Here is a 26,249-nt window from a genome sequence, read left to right as displayed (position 1 = left end):
CTCCTCCTCCTTCATCTCCTTCTCCTTCTCCTTCTCCTTCTCATTCTCTTCCATCTCTTTCTCCTTCTTCTTCTCCTTCTCCGTACTGGGGATTGAACTCAGGACCTTGCACTTGCCAAGCAAGTGCTTATTCTACTAATCTATCTTCCTGCCCCTGTAGCCCCTCTTTTTACGGAAGGAGAAGATGCCCATAGAAAGGAACCAGCTATTGCACACAGATAGTGTGTAAGTGGACTTACACTTCAGGACTTCTAACTCTTAAGCCCAAGCTACTCCCACCAGCTTCTAACATCTTCAGATTCTTCCTACCATGATGAACATGGGCCAATCTACTCTAATTTCACTTGGTCTGAAAGTCAGACTTTTATGGCATGTGTTTTCTACTCTCTCCCTTTTCCTCCTCTTCCCACCCAACTACAGATGATTTGGTAATGGTATAATCTACCTCCAGGTAAGGAAGTTATTATGGTGTGGGTATGGTTTAATTGTATCCTTCTCAAAGGCTTCATATAATTAAAGGCTTGCTTCCCAAGATGCTGCTACCTGGCAGTGGTGGAACTCTTAAGAGGTGGGGGCAGGATGGCGGTACACTGTGTTACCCATACTCCCAGCAGTCTATTTGTTTTCATTGAAAGCTCTAAAAGGTTCACGGTTACTGGCTTAGGTCACTAGGGCATGCTTTTAGAAAGCAGTTCTTGAGTGACCCCTTGAGTTCTCAAGAGAGGTTGTTGTAAAATGAGTAATCCTAGCCCTCCCTGGCTATCTTTGCTTCTAGCTGCTTGCTCTGCCCTCCACGCCCACCATGGCTGTTTGCTACTGGGTCACACAGCCAAGGATTCCTCACCACGAGCCCGTATTATGCTGCTTAGACACTGAACCTCCAGAACTTTGACTTAACTTAACTTTTGTTTATAAGTATTTCACCGCAGGTATGTTGTACTAATGATGAAAAATTGGTCAATACAGAAAGGAGCAAACATTTCTTCATTTCTTGGACTTTCAAAATATTAGCATTAGCTTTTAAAAAGTATCTTTAATGCTTATTTAAAACTATATTAATTACAACAGTTTCCCATAAGTGAAATGATTCACAAATAGACCAATCAAATGTAGTACCTAGACCCACACATATGCTAGTCACCACATTTATGATGCAGGTGACTACAGCACCGTGGTAGAAAAAGTGACTCTTTCAATAATTAATGTTAGGTCAGTAGAATCGTTTTAGTGGAAAAATAAGAAAACCTTTATCCTTACCTCACACCTCTCAGGTGAACTATAGTTATAAATGCGAAATGCATTATGATAAGATCTTATGGGGGAAAAACATGACTGAAAGTGGATAAAACTTTCAACAGGTCAGAAAAGAATTGAAGGAAAAACTTATTAATGAACTACTGAAGAAAAAGTAAAGCTAGTCCCAAAGTGGGAGAAAATATTTGCAAAGCATCTCAAAGGCCTCCTATCCAGAATACATGAACAACCTTACAAATTAATACAAAAGAGCAGAAAACTCAATAGAAAATTGTACTAAAAGACTTGAATTGCAATTTATTTATTTATTTAATGTATTTGGTTATTTCAGGGTCTCACTCTGTAGCTTGAACTCCTGGTGATCTTCCTGCTTTCAGCCTCCCCAGTGCTGGGATTACAGGTATGAGCAACTATGCCGGGACTCTGGATGGCTCAGCTCATTCTGGGGGCGGGGCTGGAGCGGTATGCGGTGCCGGGGATCTCGGGGATCTGGGGATCTCGCTTGCCAAAGCCTGCCTAAGCAGGTGCTTTAGCTGAGCTATCTCAATGGCCCTGAATTAGCCTTTCTTAAAAGAAGACCTCCGAAGGATCAATAAACATATGAAAGGGAGCTCAACTTTTTGGCAATGAGAGGCTTATAAATTAAAATACAGGAAAGTACCATTATATTTCCATCAGAATAGCTAAGACAGAAAAGATGGAGGACACCAAATGTGAAAAATGTGGAAAAATCAAAACTCTTACATAGTAGGCAGAAGTGTACATTGTAGCAAGTGTTTCGGAGAATGCTTTATAGTGCCTACTAACGCAGAGCATCTACATATCTTAAAAACCAATGACCATACTCTTGTTTTTATAGGCAGCAGAGAAAGCATGCCCATATTTATCAATACATCTCTCTAAGAACATTCAGAGCAGTAAAAGTCTGAGAAACAATGCAAATGCTCATGAACAGTGAAGTGGATTAAATAAATCGAGTATATTCCCATACTGGAATACTATAAGGAAATGAGAATGAGTGAATTACTGCTATTACAGCAATGTGAATCTCACAAATATAAATAAGCCTGACATGAGACGGAACACACCACATGGATCTACTAATATAATACTCAGAAGCAGCTACCATCAACCTACAATGTTAGGAATCAGAATAGAGGTTATTTTTAGAGGGACACAGTGGGCACGAGGGGCAGAGGGTACCACTGGAGGGGTGGGTGAAGCATCCTATTTCATCATCTGGTTTCTGGTCCACCGACATGTAGAGCTGGTGAAATGCACTGAGTTGTATACTTATGCTCAATTTCCATAGCATGTATTTTAAATTCATTTTTATCTTGCAAATGGAGGAGGCAAGGAGGTAAGGAAGGTAACATCTGCTTATACCTGTTACATGTCTGCTATTTCGCTGGATATTGAGCAGGTGCTAACTTGTGCCATATTTTCGCCCACCCTATGATACAGGTGTTAGGCCCTCCGCTTTACTAAGGAAGGAACAGATACTCACAAAGTGTCATCAAAGCCAAGTGCCAGCACCAGATTTATCTTTTAACTTCTAGTCCACGTTCAGGGCTTGCCACGTTCTACCATGGCACGTTGCTTGCGGGGAAGGAGCACAGGTTTGGAGTCAGAAATTCTCATTTTGGGTCTTGTTCACGTCATTCATGCTTTATGATCTTGAGCAAATCGCCTAATCTGGTTTTTAATCTTCTCACTTGTAGTTCAGGGAACTTCAGTGGGGGTGAAGGAGACAGTACCAGCAGGAGTCCCTGGTATTAGCACAGAATCTTCCACAGAGCAAGTGTATAGTGATTTTTCTTTGTTTTGTTTTCATCCAAACCCTACAGGACTTGTGTGCCTTTCCTAGCAAGAGTCTGAAGTATCGGGCAAAATTCACCATGTTCCTCTCCCTGGGGTCATCATTCTAGTAAAATCAGATGAAAATGAACATCGAGGACAACTTTGGTGGGAAAAAGAGCAACATTCAGCCCAAAGGTGCAAGTGGAAATTGGCAAAGAGCCTTGCTTTACAACTGAAGGAGTTTGCAGAGGATCTTAGGCAAGTGAATTTCAGGCTTTGATTTTGACACCAGCTCTCCAAGTTCAGCTGTAGGACGCAAATGTGGAGAGGTGGCTAGAGTCACTCTCCTAAAGACAGAGGCCATTGCGGCCTCCTTTCACAACAGAACTTGGCTAAACTTTTTTATTCAGTCCTCTAAGTATAGTCAGAAAAGTGGATGGAAGGTAAATAGCAACTGTGTTTGTTCAACACACAGTCACCTGTCCCCAAGTTTCTGTGATGCCTGCTGAGGAACTGGGAGATCCTTGGGGTGAGAAGAGGGAAGAGGATACAGGAGCTGCGGAGATGTCCTTCTGGCTGGGATACAGATGGGGTTTTATGCAAATGCATAAAACTCATTCACTTTGCGCATGCCAGGCAGATGCACAAAGGAGGTCCACGACGTGCCTCACCAAGGTGGCCCTGAGGAGCTCTCCTTCTGTGTCCATGGCTGAAAGAGCCCTTCTCCCCCTAAAGGTTTGGGGACCAGCACTGTGGGAAGGCAAGGGAAAAGCAGCCGTCTTGGGAGGAAGAAGGCAATGGGAGTCTCACCCGCCCGCCTGCCCGCACTCCTTCAGAGAAGTCTTCATTTCTCTGTTGCTAAATTGCGCGCATTGATCTGCTGTGTACCGAGCTGCCCAGCAAGTTGGCAGGAGCACCGGAGTGTGGCGGGCCTGCGAGGGAATACACGTTCGCGAGGTCTAGTTTAAATGAACTGAGAGCTGGGGAGTGGCAGGGCAGCCACAGGGAGCCTGCGCCCTGCTTCCCACCAAACGAGTCCCTCTGTGGCTTGGAACCCTCAGTTCCAAGCACTGCCCCAGAAGCACCTGCGGACTGGTGTCCCCGCCCCCGCTGCTGGGCTGCCGCTGTGGAGGGGCGGTGTAGGTGGGAGTCGGTCAGCGTAGCTGGGCTGCCGAGGGCTGGGTCCCTTTGAATCCTCCGCCCTTTCAGTGTCTTGAGCCTGAAGCGTGAGGATTTCTCAGGGAGCAGAGAGGCTCTCGATCCCCTGTCTTCTAGGGAAGTTGCGAGTAGCCTGTCTTCTGAGCTACCTTTTCTAATATTAATATCTTGATTAATTCCAGACCAATTGTTCTTTTAATTTTTTTTTTTTATTTCCTAGCCTTTGCACACCACCTACTCTTCTCTGAGACTGACTTTGATTGAAGTTTGAAGTTTTAAGGTTCAGCTGTTTTCTAGTTCCTTGTCATTAGAAAATGTAGCAATTTCCCCCCAGTAAAGAAAGAAAAGGTCTTTCCCTCCTCCCCGTCCTCTTCTTCCCCTCCCCCTCTGCTTCTCCTGGTGTGTCACAACTTTAAAAAGGCCTGCAAGATATAGTTATTTATTCTTCTCCATCCTTCCCTTATCTCAATTTTGGGCTGAGGCCAAAACTTGGGGGAAACAAAGAAGCAGCCATCCAAGCAGTCTCCTTCAAAGCCAAGCGTTTGTCTTTGTAGCTGCTGTTCCCCCCTCACCCACCCCGCGCTAACCATGTGCTGCCACAGGGAGTGGGTGGGGGGCGGGGAGTTGAGCAGGGCTTGAGGAACCCAACACCCATGCACGGGCCTTCTCGCCCCATGCGCGGCACGCGTGGCCATGAAAGACCCCTTGTGTTAGAAGCAGTCAGTCCAGGGGGAGCCTCCTCCGAAGGTAATTGCCTACTCCCAGGGCTGGCCTTGCTGAAATTTATAGCTCCGCTCAATAAAGCTATTGTGCAGCTCCTTAGGAAACCAGAGGGTAGATTATTGCTTGGGAACCAGGAGACACAGAACCCAGGCAGGCTTGGGGGACCCCGTCAGGGGAAGCACCAGCAGGGAAATGGGACTCCTCTGCTTCCTCACTCTCCGAGCTGGGCATCTTTGCAGAAGGAGCGCAAGGGACCTGCATCAAATGGGATTCAGATGGGATGGGAGACCCTGAAAGGGAAGATTTGCTTGCAGAAGAAGCCTTCAACAACTGCTCCCCCTTTGATCCAGGAAAGTCTCCCAGGTCTCCTTCACTGACGTGAGCTCCAAAATTTCTTCCCAATCCACTGCTACTGTTTTTTTCCCCTTTCCTTGACTTATGTTGTGCTATTTGGAGAGGGACACACACACACACACACACACACACACACACACACACACAACCAAGTCAAAAGCATAATGGAACAGAGATTGGCTTCAGAGAGCCAGAGAGGTCAGAGCACATGGGCCCCAGAATCTAACCTGAAATTTCCCTGTGGGATGGATTAAAAGTAATCAGGAGAGCGAGGGCAGGGCCCACCTGGCTCACCGCTCTGCAGCCTGCAGCTTCCCTCAGCCTCGCTCCAGTCTTCTTAGGAGAGCACTGCAGTTCAGGAGGCCACCACTGGGAGCAAGCAGTGAGAAGGGCAGGTGAGGCTGCATTGGCAGAAGCTGGATGGGGCCTGGGGCAGCTCAGGGCTTGACAGGGAGGCGAGAGAAGGTGGAGTGTGGCTCGACGTGCAGATCAACTACTTAGGTGTAAGTGCGGGTGGGAGGAAGGGCTCTGTGCCAGCTTTCAGGTCTCTGCCAGGCAGGGCTGCAGGATCTCTGCTCAGAGTGGTTCATGGCACGGGGGCAGAAAGAGGCCTGCACAGGGATTCCAGCCAGTCCAGGGACACTCCAGTAGGCCCAGGCCTGGCAGGAGCCCGGTCACTCTTACTCCTCGCCATGAGCGGCACATATTTGTCCCTGGCCTCAACGAGGCTCAAATTAATCACTACTGCCTCCAAATTAAAAAGGAAAAACTATAAACAGTTCCACTGATTCATGAGTTCTGCTGAGAGCTGCTGGAACAGCTGCCCAAGGGGAAGTCACAAGGCATCCCAGCTGGGACTTCAGACAGAAGTGGTCTGGGCATATAAATGCCACGTCCTGTGGCCCCTTTTGGTGTTGTAAGGGGTATATTTGTTAAATTCCAGTCGATAGTCGAGGGGCCCCATGTTTACTCCATTAGGACACCAGATAGAGCTAATCAATGCTGGGAAGACTGTAGTTAACTCCTGAGGGAGGGCGAATATAAACAGCACCATTCAAATCGATGCGAATTCCTCCCTCCCACTCCACACAGGTAGGTGGCTATTCGCAGGCCTGTTAGCAGGAGACAGGCTGCTCCTTGGAGGGCAGGAGTGGACAGAGGGCCCCTTAGAAGTGAGAGCCCAGCTTAGGTTCCACATTACTGTGGGCCTTGGGCATATCAGTTGGCTTCCCAGGTTCTCACACTTCTTCAGAATGGCAATTACCAGGGCTAAAGTACCCTCAGAGCTGCCAGAAGGTTCCAGGATTTCACTTCATAGTCACTGCCCTTTGCAGTGGGCATCCTTACTATTATTTCCATTTCACAGATAAGAAAGCTGAAGATCAAAAATTAAGTGACTTGGCCGAAGCTTTACAGCTATTAGAATAACATCCTACATCGATGGACTCCGACTTCAAACTCACATACTTCTCTCTTGGCCATACCAAGCCTTGAGAGACTTCTGTAGTAAGTTCCATGTACATACATCATCCAGTGAACACTACGAGGCAGCTTTGATTATTGCTACCATTTTATCAATTACAAAATAAATCCTGAGGATTACAGAAGTGAGAGACTGGTCCAAGTGTAATGGAAAATGCCCTCCACCCTGCCAATATAATTCAGTTTGTTAGTTGCCCAGGTAATGGTTCCTGTTCCACTTCCTATTGCTCTTGTCTCTTAGAAATGATGGGTCACCGTGATGCAGAGCTGGTCACTGTGATGCACACTGTATAAACCAATCCTCCATGGACAAGCCATTCTGCCCCTGTGCTTCCTGCTTGCTTATCCCATCTAATTCCTGGACCACCAGCGATCAGGGCCTGATATTCTGGGAATGCTCTGGATCAGTCCCATCAGTGCCGATAAATCTGCCTCCAAATGCTGGATGTCCATTTGACATTTCTGTTTGCTGTTGCAAAAGGTCCTATAGATTATTCCAAGCCCTAAGAGTCAACTGCCCTATTTGAACATAGTTGCATACCTGTCAAAGGAGGTATTTGGAAAAGTGGCCATGTCTCAGTTTCCTTTCCCAGCCTCACCTTACAGAGTTCCTTTCTGCCATGCCACCATGGTCACAAATGGAAGTCAAAGGCCTCTAGATTAGTGATGGTGAAACTTGTAGAGACCAAGTGCCCAAACTGCAACCCCAAACCCACGTGCTTATCGCCAAGTGCCAACACTGCAAGTAAATGTGAATACTGAAGCTTTCGTTCAGGAAAAAAACAAAAACAAACTATTATCTGATGCTTGGCTGCTGGGGTGGCTCAGCTCAAGTGCCAACAGACAGGGCTCTGTGTGCCCACTGTGGCGTGTGTGCCACAACTCACCACAGCCACTCAACATGAAGAAGAAAGGAAACTGGAGATGCTGGGAGGAGCTGTTTTCTCTTGGTTGTGTTTTCCTGCTGTCTCACACATGCCCTCTGGCCCAACAGTACCCCTCAGGTCTGGGAGGCATTACTTCAGGAGCGGCACCCCCTATAATTGGTCCTGACTGGCCCTGTATAGAGCCCAGCACAGAGCTCAGGTCCCAGCCCCCTGGAATCCTGGAATGCAGACCCAGGGTTCTGCAACCTTTGGGGTTACCTGCTGCACTGGTCGGCCAGGATTGCTCCCCAGGGGCATTATGCTGCGCAGCTAAGCTTTGTTTCACTGTGTTTGCTACTGTGTCTATTTCGGTCATTGCTGAGATCACACTCTCCTATGGAGTGACGATCTGTTTGGCCCAAGTCTTAGGGGAGATCCTCCAAGAATTAGTTCGAGGGAAGATGTTCATCTTATCTTTGAAAAAAGGGTGAGCAAAAGAGATGTTTTTCTCAAACATCATTTCCTGGTGTCCATCTATTTTTTTATATCTTATTTATTTATTTATTTATTTTGCATTTTAGGGAAGGTTCTACAGGGTGTTCAGGGTCTCACTACTAGATCAGACTCATAGTGACCCGCCTGTTTACAGCCTCCCAAAAGCTTGGATTACAGGTGTGTGCAACCAGAGGGTGGGGCTGGCATGGCATGCCTTTGGATTGAACCCTGACCCCTGCACTTGCTTGCAGGCGCTTTAATCCGCTGAGCATCTGGCCAGCCCTGGTGTCCATCTTTATTAAAATCTTAAATAGTAAAACTAGATGAGATCTAGGGTTTCTTGGTTATTTTCTGAATTACCTTCTCATTCAAGATGGAATCATACGTAGTTTGCAGATGGTGTTCACACTGACTCATGTGACATTCAAAATCAACATGGGGCCCAAGGCTACTTTTGCCTCAGTCCTATTAATGAAGAGCATAGGTCTTAGAGAAAGTCGGAGTAATTTGTCCACTGTCATGAACTAGAAAGTAGCAGAGCAGAATTAGAACTCAGGCTTCTCAAATCCTGGTCTGCCTATTGCCCTTCCCCCATCAACAGAACTCTTCCTTCTGATGTTCTGAGAAATACTGGAAATGTGGATCTTGAGGCGCAGTCCACTTCCATCTTGTAAACAAAGCAGCCCTGGTTTAAGAGGTGAGAAGATCTGAGGGTCTTTCTAGTCTGAGCAGGTAGGACAATGCTGCTCACATAAATGACTGTTGCATAAATGAGTGAGTAAATGATCGAATGAAGAGACCTCACCTTTCTCATTTCTTAGTCAAACCTGCCTCCTGGTATGCCACACTGCTTCCTGCACTTGCATTGATCTGCAAATCTAAAATCAGTTTTGAGATCTTAAAAAAAAAAAAAAAATCAATGGGTCTTTTGCTGAGCAGAATCACAAGAAACAGAATTGGAAGGAAGGGAAATAGATTTTTTTTTCTAGGTAGAGAAATCGAGGCAGGAACTAGCTTGGCACTGCAGTGGAAGGACACCGGTCCCAGAAGCTGCCCTTGATCACTTCCTTGTCTGCCCCAGCTCTGGGGCGAGGAGGATTGAACCAGAGCTGTCCCTTCCGCCAGGACTGTTGGACACGTAGGACTTTGGCTTCCGGCCAGAACCGCTGCTTGAGAACCGAGGACCAGTAAGCAGGAAATGCGGCTGCCTTGTACGAAACCTCTCCGGAATCTCATCCGTGACAAACTACTCTTCATAAACTCCAGAACTGCCCATCGTCACTGAGGTGAGGGAAGCAGTGCCGCTGAGAGGAAAAACAATTAGAAATACAATTAGTGTTATAAAAGCTGGTCATAAATATTTGAATTCTCTCTCTGGAGAGGAGGGACAAGATGACGGCCCACAATTCCTTGTATTGACGAAAGAGGAAACAGTCCGTGAAACTGGTCATTTGCCTGGGTATTTTTATCTATCAGATCCAAGCGTAGGAACAAGGGAAGCATGAATGATTGGATTAGCTGCCCGGCCTTTATGTGCTTCTGCAGTGTCAGCAGTACACAGCCACTGCGGGCCTCCCACGGACGTGGCCACGCACACGCATAGACACGCTCAAGAGCCAGTGCGGCAGGGCACCCTCCGAGCTGTCCTACAGAGATCGTCGCAAGCTCACACATTGCTTTCCAACCCCAGAGAAAAACGAGCTTCACCAAGGACAAGTCTTGGAGACAAAAATAAGCATCTCTCCTCAGAGTTGTTCCTTCCCATTGTTGGAGGAAAATGGCAGTGCCAATGGCGTCACACACCGTCCCACGGCTCTGTCAGTGTCCCACACCCCTCGTGGGGCCCTTCGAGTGGTGTTGTTTGTGCCTTTGCCTTTTCCTTCCAAGAGTCCATTTGGCTGTTCCGTAGGTGGTCTTGGCTCGGCAACATGCTTGATGTGGCAAGGCCTGTTCGTTTGGCAGCCCTGAACGCTCCAGTTCCCATCTTCCTTCCTTTCTTCTGCAGCTCTGGGTACCTCTGCTCCCTGTAGGGGTGGTGAGGGATGAGCCGGGCAGGAGATGAGCGCGGGAACTGTGGGTCTCCTGTGCTGTTTGAGGCGGAGGCCCCCTCTGCAGACCCGTGCAGCCACCTGGCACCGACGCTAACCAGTAGGAAGCAGCGCTTCCCTTGCTGGGGCATGGTGCCAGTGTGGCAGATGGGCATGTGTGTCAGCTGCCAGGGGACTTCAAAGAGGATCCAAATAGGTCTGCATTTTTGGAGGGCAGGACACTCTCTCCTCTGCTCCTCTTCTTAAATGCAGAACCAGCTGACAAAACCATCGATCTCGTTCTGCCTTGGTTGCCGGGTGTGTCTGATTCTGCCTACTTTCCCTATCAGTCTTAGTGTTTTCACTAATGGGGAGAATGCGAGATAGAAGGGGCAGATTGGCCTCCTTCTGCAGTTGCTTGTACCTACGTATGTTCTAGAGCTGAGCACCTCTGTACTGAGGGACGTGGTGTCTGGAAATCAGCCTGTTGGGGTTTTCTTGGGCTTCTGATAAATGTCCACAGAGTTCCCGCTTGATGACCGGGAATGGCTAGGAAGCTCACTGCCTCATGGGCAGCTCCTTCTTTGTTGGCTAACAGTACTGGTTGGACAATTTTATTCCATAATAACAAAATCTGCATCTGGCTTAATTCTGCTTTGCCCTGGAGCAACTGAGAACAAATCTACCTTCTCTTCCTATATGACAGCTCTTCAAATATTTTAAACCAATGCTCACATCCCTGAAGGGTCTTTGCTTCTCTAGGCTAAGTATTTCCTGTCCTTTCAATTCCTGCAGTCATACTTTGAGTGACACAGGATCCAAATTACTTGTTAGGATGGTGTAGCAATAGATTTTTAAAAAGGTACTCAATTCAGGCAGATCTGAGCTTGAATCGCCTTCGTCCAGTGGTGTTGACTGAATGGAGCAATGATTCAGTGGTCACAGTCATAGCTGCCATCTAGTATAATTCCACTGCTCACATGTTTGGATTGAATGTCATTTATAGAGCCATTATCATGGCCTATCCTTCTAAAAATAGCTATTATTATTTCTATTTTAGAAACAAAAAAATTTGCAATATGGAAGTGACCTTTCTTCCCTTGAGTTGCACAGCTAGTCTATGAGAAGGCAAGGCCATGGCTTCTGGTTTTTTCTACAGCTAATTTCTCTCCTGTGATGAGTACAGAGCCTACAGTGGTGACCAGGCCAGAGATTTGAAAAGCATATGATATATTTGTATAACCGTATACTTGTAGGCCGACAGATGCCAGCAAGTTTATGCCTAGTGGGGCTGGGCTGGAGCTCAGTACTAGAGTGCTGCTTAAATGTACGAGGCTGTAAATACGATCCTCAGCACTGGAGAAAACAATGGTCTAGAGTGGAGGAATGAGTAGGGGCAGAAGAGATGGAAAAGGACTTTGTTTACTTGCTTAGTCTTTTGCAGTTAAAATGGCTTTAAGAATATAGTACATTTAGGCAGTTCTTCTGTGTTTGAAACACAGATTGGATGCTTATGACTTAGAGACTAACCTTCCATTTGGTTCATGTCCAATGCATAAGCCAAAATATATTCAGGAATAAAAAAGTCTCAAAAGTGAGAAACAGTATAGCAGTCTGGTGGCTAAAATCCCACACTCCAGGGCTCCTGGTGCAGATCTCAATCACAGATCTGTGCTACTAACTCTGGGACCACGGGTGTGGTAGAGTGACTGATACTCAATTTAAATGGGAATGCCCAGCCCACCCACCTGAGGATTGTTGCTGAAATGGCTTAAAAGAACAGGAAGGGAAGATCTTATGCTGCCGATTCTCCTGGGGAAGCTTGCCATTGCTGTTATCCTTGGAGGAGGAGCTTGGCTCCTCACTGTCAGCCAGGTTGGCTGCTGTTCTCTTCAGAAGAGCTCTGGTCTTTGCCTGAGTGTCGCTGGCTCCAGTGCCGAGCCCTCAGCCTTGTGGCACAAGGCAGGGTGAAGCTTCTAGCTTGGGCCTAGCTTGGACCTTCCTGATGCCCAGGCTGGACTCATGGAGGACATTGCTGTGGGCTCTATGCTTTCCATTGTATTCTCCAAGCCTCAAGTATAAAGACAGATCTCTCCACTCCTCTGCATTTGACTTTCTGTGTGAATATTATAAAATAATTCTAGAAATGATGCGTCCTGTATTAAATCTATTCCCTTGCAAACCGACTACAACAATGAGCAAGTTAATGGATGCCTTCATTCTTTCACTGCTCATGTATAAAATATGGATAGCAACTTTGAGTACATAACTTACGGGTTATTTTGTTAAGAACAAAGACTTCTTGCAGTTTTAAAATAATTGAGATATAACTAACAATCAGTAAAATTAACCCTACTCAGTGTGTAGGTACAAGAGTCTTGAGAAATCCACAGTCATGTAATCACTACCACAATGAAGACGTAGAATAATTCCTCCAAATCCCCTTATGTTTGTTCCTCCTCATTCAACAGTTCTCCCTTCCTACCCCCTGGCAATCACTAATCTGCTTGCTGTTCCTATAGTTTGCCTTTCTCAGAATATCTTATGTATCTTTTTGAGACTGACTTCTTTCACTTAGAGCAATAAATCTGAGACTTATCCCTGTTCTATACATCAGTCATTCACCTCATTTTATTGATGTGTAGGACTCCCTTGCACAACGCGCTACGTTTTGTCCATTTACTAGGTGAAGGACTGTGAAGTTGTTTTCGGTTGTTGGTTATTATGAATAAAGTATCTACGAACAGTCACATACAGGGTTGAAGGGAACGTGAGTTCGTTTGACATGATAAACACTTAGACTGCAGTTGTGAAGTCATATAAGTATGTGTTTAACTTTCTGAGAAATTACCAAACTGCCTTCCCAAATGGCTATATTTTGTATTCTCACCTACTCTGCTACAGAGTTCCAGTTGTTTCATATCTCACCCAGCACTTAGTATTGTCAAATATTTACTCATTTGAATTTTAACCATACTAATAGGTATGCAATATATCTTACTATAGTTTTAATTTGTATTTTTTAATTACTAATGTTGAATATCTTTTCAGTGTGATTATTTGCTATGTGTTTTTGTCAGTGACATGCTTATTGCTCATGTTTTCTAAAACGGTGAGTTTTTACTGGGGAATTTTATGGAGATAGGATCTCACTCAATAGGTCAAGCTGGCCTTGAACTTGGGGAAGTCCTGGGATTACAGTGTATGTCACCAGGCCAGGTCTCAGTTTCTTACTGCTGAGTTTTAAAGGTTCTTTTTGTATTTTGGGTTCAAGTTTCTTGTCATATATGGGCTTTGGAACTATTTTCTCCTGGTCTATGACATGCCAGTTAATGATTTCAAGAGAAATTCTTAGCATTTGCTGGTTTTTAAGCTTTAATGGATGATTGTTTTGGTAGCTAAAACAATCATAGCTAAAAAACTTGTGCCTAGGCTAAGATCATGCGGTTTTTTCTTTTTACTTCTTTCTAAAAGTTCTGTAGATAGATTTGGGTTTTCTGCCTAGGTTTATGTCTCATTCTGGGTTCATTTTGTGCGCAATGTGAGTTAGGGTGGTGACTGCTGCTGGACTTCTTGGGTCCTCCATCTTCACGTTGGCCCTGCTGTTTATATCTTTTCAAAACCTTTGACCTAATTCTGCACTGTTGTTTCCATCCCTTCCTAGCCAGGCCTCTCTCTGATTTCTGGGGTACTTTTCCTTTTATTCCAACAGAATCGAGTGATGCTCTTTTCAAGCTACTCAGTAGCTATTTCCACCACAACATGCTAAGACCTGGGAATTGCTTATCCTGGAGCCTCCCTGGGGGGTGGGGTACACACAATGAAGGATGCGCTGGAGTTTTAGCCTCTTGTACAAATAAGCTCTAGCTTTTAGAATTGCTTGGTCATGATGTGTACTGGCCTAGGATCCTTTGACCTTGGGTGTGACCATCTGCAGGGAGCTCTGGCCACTGAAGCTGAGGTTCTGCGGAGCGGGAGTAGATGCAGTCCACTCTATAAGAAAATGGGGGAAAACATGGAAACAATGATAAGAGTATCTGACCATACCCTCTGTTCACTCTCCTCTTTAATGACTACAAAGACCACCAGAGGTTCTACTGAAGCTCAGAAATGCCTGTGGCATTATAGTCTTCTCTGTTCACTCCATTCACCTCACTAGATAATATATTGTCCTTCCTGTGTGCTGGATGGAGCTGGAGAAATGAGGGGAGAGACTGAAAGAGTGGGGCCATGCTGGTGCACAATGCAAAGATTTGAGCTTACGGAGCAGGACTCAGTCAGGACCCCGGATGTTCACACTTCTACCTGAGGTGCTAAAACAAGATCTAGATGCCCATTGCTTGGGCCAAAGAAATAGACTACTTAGAGACTTCCATCTGAACAAGTCCATAGAAAATTACTTTTCTAACAGAACCTTAGCTATGTGGGATATAGCAAAAGGCACAGACATGCTGGGACTTATGGATATGGGGCTCTCAACTGAGAGTCTCCTCTAAGTAGTCTAGAACTAGAAGCATCCCCCAGTTTTTTCTTGGGACCTCGCATAATTTGGCCCAGATGGATGATCCCAATAGAGATGGTACAGCCTCCCTTGGGTATGATTTCAGATATCCATCTCCATTTAGGCATTTTGGTGTTGGTGTTACCATTTAGGCCTTTGGGGTCTGGGAAGATGTAGGTAGCTGGTGGGTAGAGGTGGCCTGTGGGATCAGGAAGAGGCAGAGAGAGTGGAGTGGAGATGGTGTGAGTGGGAAATGGGAAAATCCAATGGCTGAGCCCATTAGCCCTCTGAGGATTCCAAGTAGTAAAGATGCAGACTTTGGCCCAGACCAGTTAGGGCTTCTACTATGCTTTCTTGACCAAACCACTACATTTCTCTAAACTGCTATCTTTCATTTGTGAAGTAGAAGAGATGGTAACCACCACCATCAATAGTTTTGGTGAGGGTTTCCTATTTGTCCAGTTCTTCATGTAATCATATTATCATCTTCATTTTACAGAGGAGGAGAAGCTGGCTGAGATTAAGCAAGGCGCTCAAAGTCGTATATCTGTTAACATTCCCTGGAAGTATTAAATTACCTAAGTGAGAAGCTCCATCTACCCTTCCTCAATATTATAAAAGATGGAAGGTACACAGCCATGTGTGTGCAAAGCTCAGGCTTCTAAATGGACCTGCAGTTGCTTAGCTTTGTGGCTGAGCACAGACTTGCAGGGAGTTTGGGTGCTAGTTCTCAGCTCAGTCCTTACTCTAAGTGGTCTACAAATCAAATTTGTTCTGTCCTGGTCTTTATGTTATTTTTATTAGAATAAAGGACCAGATGAGATAACTTCTCAGATTCCTTCCAGTGCTTACCTTCTATGATTTTATGAAGTTTTTTTCAGCTGGATAATGTTACCAGAGTTAGGCTCTACTAGAATACTGAGAAGAATGAGAAGATGCAGGTGATTTTGGAAAAGGGGACAGAACTTGGTATCACTTTTCCACTTCCTTCTCTTCTTTCCATCTCTTTCATGTCTTTTTAGACCTTTAGCTCAAGGCCCACACCACCTAGGAGGCCTTTCAGTGCCAGAATGCTAAATGCACTCCTTTGTAAATATGAGCTGTGTATGCAGCCCAGTTTGAGCTGTGTTAATAAATTCATTGATGTACTTCTACCTGCCTTGTGCCAGACTGGAGCTAAGGTGACTCACAGAGACATACACAGTGCCATGTGATAACATATATAAGAAACAGGTAAGGATGGAAAATAGAAGAGCAAAGGCGGGAAGATCATAGGAGACCAGAGAGAGGGAAGCAATGCAGGGATGTGGGGATTGCAGCCCTCCTGAGGGCAGGTCCTAATTACTGTCTCAAGATTCTGGTAGCTGGAGCCCAATCAGTCCCCCAATTTACAGTGCAGATGAGATCAGAGAGCAAAATGAAAGAAGGAAAGGAAGAAAAGCACAAGAAGCAGAGAAGGAAGGAAAGAAGGACAGAAGCAAGGAAGGATAAATAGGAAGGAGGGAGAGAGAAAGGGAGGAAAAGAAAAAAGGAGAGAGGAAAGGTGTAAGAATGGGGAAAGGCTGATCAAAAGAAGGCCAACTCCGGCCGGGCTCACAAGCTAGGGCCTTTCCTAAAGGCAGCTAGTTCTATGTTCCACAGTAAGCGACACCCTCAGCCCCAGTGGCAGATGCAGCCCCTCTCCTTGAGGTGGCTCCTGGGGCTTTATCCTGTACAGAACACACTTCAACTCAGCCAGCACTGTCACAGGAGACGGGGAAAGGTCCAGTAGACAGCACTCTGCCAACCCAGTTTAGTCCTGAGCTGTTAGTATTTCTAGAAGGATGTATAGACTGCATACCATTCAGGGAATTGTTTCTACATTGTGTTTCTTTCATCTGGGTTTTTGATGGACACGATATGGCTTTGGGTTTAAGGCTATATTTCCTGTGAAATACCTGAAGCGCTGCTATTGGGTTGCCAATTGAATATGGACCTATTCACCTTCCAAATACACCAGTGGTTGAAATCTGTCAACTCTAGGGTAAGATTGCCATTCTCTTACGAAAGCCGATGAGCCTAACCAAGACCTGGGCTTGTTCAGAAGTCTGCCTCCTTGTTCCAAGCTCAATGAAGGAATCCACAGGGTTTGTGATTCCTGCCAGACCCTGGGTGTCTATCCTATTGGGAAGAGGAACTGCTCCAAGAACGGAGACTCTTGGGTCCCGCCATTCCTGAAAGGAGGAGCTTTGTCTATGTGATTTCCAAGTTCCCTTCCAGCATGAACATCACGAATTCCAGAAGGAAAATGCTCCACAGGAGGAGGGTTGTTAACACTAGAAAATTCTTCCACTGGAACGGTGAAATTGCCTGTCTCCAAGATGCAGAGACCCATGCTGTCTGGGGTAAATTGGAACAGATCTGCCTGGAGACAGGGGGCTGGGCAGAATGGCCCCTAGCACGCTTATCGAAATGGGCCAGGTGGCGCGTGCCTAGCCGGCATGTCTGCCTGTCCCTATGTGTGCACAGCCTGCTGCAGATAGCATGTGCACGTGGGTGGACGGCCCTCCCTGTGTGCAGACACACGTGTGTACATACATTAGCGTTTAGGCTGCTCCTCCCCAGCAGCAGTTGTGGCCCCGGAGCCGCCTCTACAGAGGCTTTCTAGGGAAATGGATTAGGCAGCACAGCACTCCCCTCATAAAAATACAATAAACGACTCTGCAAGGGGTCGGCAGAGTAATGACTCTAACCCAGTGGCGTTCTTGGAAGGGCCTCTTCAGAAGCGAGGCCGAGAAGAGGAATGGAAATCCGTGGGGTAATTAGGTTTCTGGAGTGCAGAAACCTCTTAAATCATTGAGAGTCAGAGAGGACCAGGTCACTAAATCATACATCAGCCTGACTGGGCCCTGAGGCTCCTTCTGTGGCCCCCTATGCTCCTCTTAGTAAGCAGCTGTGGGCCCTGGGGCAGCTTCTCTCCTCTGGCTTGCAAGATAACCCGGGCTCTGTGGAGACCCACCCTGACCCACATAAGGAAACATTTGTTACTTAGGAGGCACAAGGAGGCTGAGGGAGAAAATGGGTCTTCCGGCCTTGGGGCAGGGTCTTCTGAGAGCCACAAAAATAGACTATCTTATGTCTGCAGGGCACAAGGGTGAGGGACCGGAAGGATGGCTAAGAGGACTGAGGAAAAATTCCCTTCAAATTCACGATTCCTCTTCCAACCTGCTGCCCCTGTATCACAAGTCCCTTCCCCAACTGCCAGCTATAGGGCCCTGTGACCAGTGGAAAAGTGGGAAGAAGCAAGGGGTACAGAGGGAATAAGAGGAGGTGCCGGCATAGGTTGATCCCACCCTTGAGGCTGTCCTGCTTCCTCTTAGATGGAGAGGGAGGAGAGACTCCCACCTGGCTCTTGGGGATTCCCAAGAGCTCCCACTGAGCTCTTTTCCTTGGGGACTCTGTGGGGGGGAATCTGAGCTAAAAGACTGATTCCTACCAGTGAGGTAAGAGGTAAGGAGAATAAAAGCAATCAGGGAATTCTGGGGCTGCAGTGGCATGCAGACCTGCAGGGCATTTAGGGAAAGTAGATTAAGAAATCTTTTTCCAGATAAGAGAGGCCTGTAAAGAGGCCAAAGAAAGGGAAAAACACCCCCCTTTGATCACAGGGGATTGTAATTACTCAGATATTGATTGGGATAATAAGTTTGCCAAAACTCTAGAGAAGGAGAGATATTCCTCCAGGTATTTTGCTTTTGCAGGATTTGCTGAGCTCTCCTGTGAAGTCAAAGTCAATTTGGAGGCTTAGGTCTGGCCCCGAAGCCTGCAAAATGGGAGTCAGCGGCCTTTTCCTCTCGGAGGGAACACAGCGCATGCCCTTGCTCACCACCTACCCTCTGGGGGCTTTCCTACTATCATTATTAGCATGATCATCGCTATTATGAATAACCTCTGGGGCCTAGCAGGGCTGAGTGCTTGGTGAGAACGGAAACTGGCCTGGCCTGCGCTCCAGAATCTTCTGCAGTTTTCTTACTGTTTCCTACAAGCCTGATGGCTCGCATTTTCCCTGCACTGAGCATGTGTGACCCTATATGGATGCACTCACATTCATAAACACACACGTGGATATGGGAACTCCATGTACTCCGTCTGCACTGGCCCCAGTCCCCACACGTGTCCTCTACCACACACAATGGTGGGATTAAGAGCTCCGGCTTTGGGGTCAGGCAGACCTGAAGTCAAGTCCTGCTTGCCCTGCAGCTCTGAGAAAACCACTGTCTCTTTCTGAGCCTCAGCATCATTTGTAGAATGAGGGTTTTAGTAGTGCTTAGGTTCTCTTGCATGGTGGTCGAAAAGATTAAATGAGATGGTAGAAGACATTTTGCACAATGTCTGCCTTACAAGAAGCAAGTAAAATATCAGTTAATGCTATTGTTATCCTCTGGCCTCTCTCAGACATTTTGCATGACTTATTGCATGCATTATCACTTCTACAAAGTTTTCTCTCCTCAGAACTGCAAACCAAGGCTCTTCTCAATCTCCCAGGTCCAGTTTACACTCAGCTCTGTCCCTCCCAGAGCTACTTGTTTTTCTCCCATTGCAATTATGTGCATCTCTTGTAGCTCTTATCATGGTTTGCTTTGAGTTCTGATTTTGGGCTTGAGGAAAGTATGGATTACATCTTCATTTTATCTCCTTTACTTTAATCTCAGGGTTTAAAAGGATACACACCTTATGGATGATAGGCATAGTTTTACTGATGTTTTGTCATAGTAGATACCACACAGTGAACATTCACCATGTGCCTATTTCTTTTATACATTATAAAAGAATTTAATCTTTCTATCAATCATATGAATATCGTTAATTCTTATACGCGTGGAAACCGATCAGTGACCAAGTGTTGCTGCAAACACAGGACTGTTTCAGAGCCCTTGTGTCCTATGCAGTAAGGCTCAGCCCAGCACGTCTTCCGCTGGACAAATCCTGACCCTCAGGCAGGCTGCATACTAAGCAACTTCCAGCTCTTAGCATACTTCGGTGCTCGGAGTGGGAAACAGCTACTGGGCAGTTGCGAAAGATCGCAACTCTATCCTGTTGGAGTCGAAGAAATGCCCAGGGCAGCAGAGGCCAGCCTAGTTAAGCAGGGATGTAAATATTAACACAGGCATTACTCGATAGGTCTTTAAAGAATATAAACAGCCTGGCAAAGGGGAAGATGGAGGATCGAGGATGTTCGGTCGCGGCTGTATCAGTGGCGCTTAGAGGAATGTGGCATGAGGAAGTGCCAGGAAGCAATGCCTGTCAGGGAAGGACTTCTCGAGTACATCCAGGCTGACAGAAGGCAGGGGAGGCGGCTGGCTCCCACAGGAAAGAAAAATGGTGGGGAACCAAGACTGAGCAAATAGCCGGGAACTGGCTAATTGCAGAAGACAGGAAGGATAAAATGAAAGGATGTATCAAAATAAATGATGGATGGCGCTAACAGTAACAATGCCCTGGATCAATACTGCGCTTGATCTGGGCCCATCACCATGTGACGTAAGCAAGAGAGTAGCTGCCGTACACAGCAATGTAGACGACCTTCTTTCTGAGCTCAAGGTCAGTCCTTTTTAATCTTCCTTGACTGTCGGCATCCAGGAGGGTCTCAAGCTCTTCAGAGTCCTTCAGCTTGCATTTACAGTGTGCCCACTGCGTACATGCCACCAGGATGGGCCTCCAGCCGGGAGGTACATGAAACCTGGGCTTTGATGTAGAGCAAGTCACAGTTGAGCGAGGAACAAGGCACATACATCGTTACAAGATAGTAAGATGCATGTGGTTAGCGAGCCACGTTCAAGCGCCATTGGAAGAAGGCCCCAGAGAAGGGGTGGTATCTGAGGAAGAGAACCTTCTAGGCCTGCTAGGTGCAGAGTGAGGGGAGAGAGCATGATGAGCAGGAGGTATGGAGGTGTGAAAGGACAGAGGACGTTCCAGAGGGCTAAACAGGTGCTGGCGTGTGTCCAGGGTTGGGCTCTGTAGGAAGCTGCAGTAGGAAAAACCTACAAGAATACAACAGGACAATGTAGTGAGAAATCTCTAAGGGACAGGTTATTCAACCAACCAACACAATTACTTATCAAGTGTCTGCTATGTACCTGGTATGGAACCTTGCACTAGGGCTAAAATAATAAGCAAAGGGTAGTTAGGCCCTGATTCCTGCACAGGATGACCACATGTCCCCCATTTCCTTCTTGTCTAAGAGTTACTATTATTACTATTTTTATTATTATTACTATGTATTTTAGTACAAGGTCTCACTACACAGATTGGACTCACAGTGATCCTCCTGTTTTCAGTCCCCCAAGCATTGGGATTACAGGTGTGTGCCACCGTGTCTGGTCTCAGCCACTGGCTCAGCATGACTCAGGGGCGGGCCCAGCATGGCACACCCCCACCCGCCAGTCCCTGCACCTACCTAAGCAGTTGCTTTAGTCCACTGAGCTATCTGGCCAGCCCTCAGGAGTAATTATTAACAGTACTGCCTACTACTTCCAAAAATGTTCCTGTTCACACAATACATTATATGGTTGTTGTTTCTATGGGGTTTTGGCCAATGCTGAAAGACAGAGACTTATCAAAGGATAGATGGATTATAGGACCAGAAGCGGGGCTGGGTGCCTTGCAGGAGAGATGCTGAGTGTTCTCGGAGTAGGCTCCTGGGAGCAGTGCCAGTCTCCAAAGGAATTTAAACTTCTCTACAGGCAAAACAATGACACAAAAGGTTTTTAAGTCAGAGATCAGATCTTGCTTTTAGAAATCATGGGATTTCCATGTTTGTTGAAGATTTATCTCTCTCTCCCTTTTTCATGTCTCCAAGTTATTAACAATAAGAATTGGGAATAAAGTAACCGTTTTCACTGTAGAGCATTTCATAGTGTGCATGAGCTTTCCCAGTATATCTTCTCATCTCAGCAGCCGTGTGGAAAGCACAAAGCCAATGAGTCAGTTGAAGTAGCTTCTGTCCTTGCTCAACCTGCACCCAAGTGCAGCTGTGGGTGAGCTACTTCTGACTAAACCTTGGCCTCCTCTGTCACATTTAAGAGGAGATCACTCTTCTCCCTGAAAGAATGATCATGAGGACCAGAAATGATGTAAACTAAGGGGCGGGCACAGTGCCAGACACAAGGCAGGCACTTACTACAAAGGAACCCAGGGTAGTATGAGGTTTTCTGAGGTCAGGGTTGTCTAAGAAAGGCCACTGTGACTGGTGGGGGAAAGCGTTTGTTGGAAAACACAGGAAAGCAGGACAGAGCAGAGAGCAGTAGACAAGGAAGGGGAAGGGAAGGCCTGAAGGTGTTTCACCCACCAGCAAGACATTGATTAGAAAAGGAGCACCTGTCCTTGTCACTTGGAACCTCGTGGTCTATAGGAACCAGAATCTATGTGCCTAGCAGGCTGAGCAGAGAGTGTGAAGAGGCATCAGGCACTGAATGGAGAAAATTCCAGAGCCCCAGGCATCCTGCCCTGGGGACCCCACAGCAGATGTCTGGGAAATCAGACATTGAGGCCTCTGCAGGAATTGAGTCCATTTTGTCTCCTTTCTGCTCTGCCTAAACCCTTGGCCAGTGTGCACCTGCTTCTGTGGACAGGGGGTGGCTCCTGCCAGAGGTGATGGGGGCAAGTAGTGCACTGTGCAGCCCAAGGATGCAGCAGGGGTTGGGATGGCAGCAGGAGCCAGGTGCTCAGCTCTGTGCGTGAGAGTGAGGCTGGGGGCCAGCACCAGGCCCCGATGATATTTCAGAAATCCAAGTTGGGCTGGTAGCTTGACTAGGAGACTGGGAATCTGCATCTCATCCTCTTTCTGATTTGCATCTGCTATTTTCTGTGGTGTATTTGTTTTCTAGACACCAATAATAAAGAGCCACAAATGGGATGGCTGACACAGCAGCAGTGTGTTGTCCTGTAGTTCCTGAAGTACAAGCCCACAGTCACACTATTGCCAGGGCTGTTTCTTCAGAGGCCTCTCCTCAGCTTGCAGATGCCCCTATCTGTCCATCCTTATCTGTGTGCCTGCCTGAGCCCAAATCTTGTTTCTACAAGGATGCCAGTCATCCTGGTTTAGGGTCTACCCATGTGACCTCATTTTACTTTAATTCCCTCTACAAAGGGGCTGAGAAGATAGCTCAGTAGAAAAAGTGCTTGCCTGGTAAATGCAGGGTCCTGAGTTTAATCCCTGGCACCACAAAAAAAAAAAAAAAAATTCCCTCTACAAAGACTCATTCTATAAACACAGTGACATTGAGGTACTACAGATTAAGACATCAATGTACGAATCTGAAGGACACATGCCTCACCTCGTCCAGACAGCGAAGCACACTGTACCTTTTGTCACCACCAGTGCCTTGGGGAGGGAGGCAAGGGTTGCATGGCTGCTGGGCACATGTCCTTGGACAAGAAGGTGACCAAAGAATGTTAGCTTCTCCAAGCTCTGTTGCTCCCGCTCCAAGACTCTTGGCTTTACCCAGAGCCACCAGATAATCCACGATTGGCCAGGAAGCTCCTGGCTCTTTTCTTCCTCCTCCTCCAGCCTGCTTTTAAGATACAGGATCTGCTGCTATTTTCTGAGGTATTTCCTCTGGGACTACACAATGTATTTGCCTTTGGCAGATGTCTCTTTACCAGAGAAGAGCTCTAGCTCCTGGAAAGCCTTGCAGAGCTCCCCCTGTGCAGAATGAGAGGCTCAGGGTGGTGCTATTCTTCCTTTATTCTAAACCATCCCCCCCCCCCGTGCAGGTAAGGCAGGTACCACACCTGGGTCTGTGATAGTACAGGCCTGCTGAGTTCTGCAAGTATGTCATTGGTCCACCAGGCTAGCACAGATCGGCTGCTACTGAGGGCAATTTAATCCAGGTAGCATCCTACTTACAGGTAGCAGGGCTCCAAAGATTGGCTCGTAAATCCACTATTACAAACTTTTTCTATTGTAGGAAAAGCATTGCATGTAGGAGGGGATTTTCAGGCAACTCCTTGAGTCGAATCAACTCACACACAACTAAAATACTAAATATGATCATGTTAGTCTCTTACACCTATATGCCACATAGGCCATTGCATGAGTGGGAAAATATATTGCGAGTTCCAACTCTGCATACCTGGATAAATGTTTCTTCTCATTCTTGTAGCTTCACGATAGTGGCTTTGTGAAAAGTAGGTGTCTTATGGAGAAAACGAAGGATAATATTGGGCCAGATGCTGCTGGGTATTAATCAAGAAATGTGAAAAAGAGCATAAAACATTCACATTTTTAAAAATACATTCACATGGTTGACTTTATTTAAGTCAACAGTAATCCTTCCACAAGGTAAGGGTTATCTCTGTTTTAGAGAAACGGAGTCATGAGGCTCAGAGATGTCAAGTGGCACGTAAGGGTCACACAGCAGAGGGAGCTGCAGCTCTAGAGCGTCCTGCGTGTCTCATCTGCATCCAGCCTCCAGGTTGGCTCCTCTCCATCTCAGCAGAGGTGGGGAACACAGGCTCTGGGTAGACACAGGTCCAGCAGTCCATGCCGGTCCACTTAGCAGGAAGCAGAGGCCCACCCTTCTCCAGGGATTGCATCACCCCAGGAAGGTCACAGTACAGGGATTCCTGTTGCTGTGTGAGGGCTGGATAGAGGTCTGGAGACCCTGGCAGCCCTTGCAGATTGCAGAGTTTTTAGGATAAATGGTGATTTTCCTCCTTGGTGATTTCCCAAGCCCACTGAGGCCTGACAATTCTGGCAGGGAAACCAAATTTAAATGAGTCCCTTTTCCAGTCTGCCTGAGGGGTAGGCATTAGTCAGAGAACTAACAACCTTCCCTGGCTGTTTCCTGTGTTCTGAACATGGTGTCAGGAGGTTGTGAAGAAACACAGCCATTGTTCCAAAGGTATTTTGTACTGCACAGGACAAGGAAAAGAAACAAAGAGCCAGATACAGGCCTTGAGCAAACTGACAAAGAACATGTGGGACCACCTTGAGTAGACTCTTCCTCCTGTGTGCATGAGGCTGTGGAGGCACATGGTGACAGACTTGGGGTGGGCTCATGTGGAAAAGGCCTATGATGTGGTCCCAAGAGATGCAGCAGAGGGCTGGGAAGATAGCTTGGTGGTCTAAGTACCTGCCTGGCAAGTGCAAGGTCCTGAGTTTGATCCTTGGTACTGCATGCTGTGCCAACCCCAGAACCCTGGGAGTGCTGTGCAGGCCCTGAAACCAGGCACGGTAGTCCCCGCCTATAATCTCAGTGCTGGGGAAGCTGAGACAGGAGGATCACTGTTAGTCCAAACTGTGTAGTAAGACCCTATACACCCCCCAAAAAAAGAATAAAAGAATTAAAGAAATGCTCTAGGATGGGACCACTGAAAGGCTATTTAAATGTTGCATTCAACCCCCTAGATTTTCTTTCAGATCAGGAAATGAGCTCAAGGAGGTTTCAGACTGGCTTAAGGTTTTAAGAATGGATGGAAAAGCCAGGGTGGGAGTAAGTTTCTTCTCTCTGTGTCCAGTTGCTCCCATAATTACATTGGAAAGGGAGCAGGAAAGAAGCAATTGGAAAAGGAAGAAAGGAGTAGAGTAAGCGGGTTTTGTGGATAAAATCCATGCTGAGGAAAAATGAGAAATTGGATGGATATGGCTATGGGTACCAAGTAGCCAAAGGCCCTAAAGGTTGAATAGAGAAAATGTTTGGGTTTTCATGATTGGCAATGAAGGGCAGCAGAACAGACAGATAGCTGTAGTGACTCCCAGGAGCATCTTCTACTAACATGGTTTATAAAAACGATTATTTTGCTTTAAATCATATGCCCAGGCCTCTAGCCTCTTTAGTTCATCCAGCATGGCCATCTGGGATAGAAATTCTGAGCTGCCTGCTCCGCAATGAAGACAGAATAGCATCCCAGACTTGGTGGGCCCTCGAACTGAGCTGTTTATGCTGTGGCCAGACAAGAGATAAAGACTTTTGTTGTACAAAATTGAATTCCCATTAGCTAAATCTCTGTCTGCTTTCCCCTTTACTGTCTATCTTAGTTAGAACCCTAAAGTACTCCTTGAAGGAGCAGATGTGCATTTGCATGTGTGTGTGTGTGTGTGTTTGTGTGTGTGTGTGCGTGCGTGTGTGTGTGTGCGTGTGTGTGTGTGTGTGTGTGTTGGTTGGAAGGAGATAGAGAGGAGGTGAGCAGGCAAGGAACCTACTGGGGAGGCCACTGGGGTCCAAGGCTTATCGCTGATGGGCTGCTTCTACCATTGGTTTGTTGGTATTGCAAAACCATGGCTCCCGCTTCAGGGGAAGATGTAAGGGTCAAGAACTGCAAATTGCAAACTACAGTGAAGTGAGGTGAATCAATCTGCAGTGACCTAATAGACAGGAATAAAGCCTGTTAACAAGAAGCTTAGAAAGTCTCCTGGATGTGCAGGGCTGCAAGAAATCAAGGTCAGGCCAGCTCTGACCACCTTGCTCACCAGGCTCAGTCAGGTCTGGTATTGGGTTGTCCTGGAGTGGCCTAGGCTAGGACCATTCCATATGACCAGACAATACGACCTTCTCTAGGTCAAAGGGGTCAGGGTTGAAGAAAGACCCCTGGAACAAGCTCATCTTATTT

Source organism: Octodon degus, unplaced genomic scaffold (genome assembly GCF_000260255.1).
Source record: "Octodon degus isolate 3935 unplaced genomic scaffold, OctDeg1.0 scaffold00080, whole genome shotgun sequence".
In the NCBI taxonomy this organism is placed as follows: Eukaryota; Metazoa; Chordata; class Mammalia; order Rodentia; family Octodontidae; genus Octodon; species Octodon degus.
The sequence above is the reverse complement of the archived record's forward strand: the minus strand, read 5'-3'. Positions refer to the sequence as shown.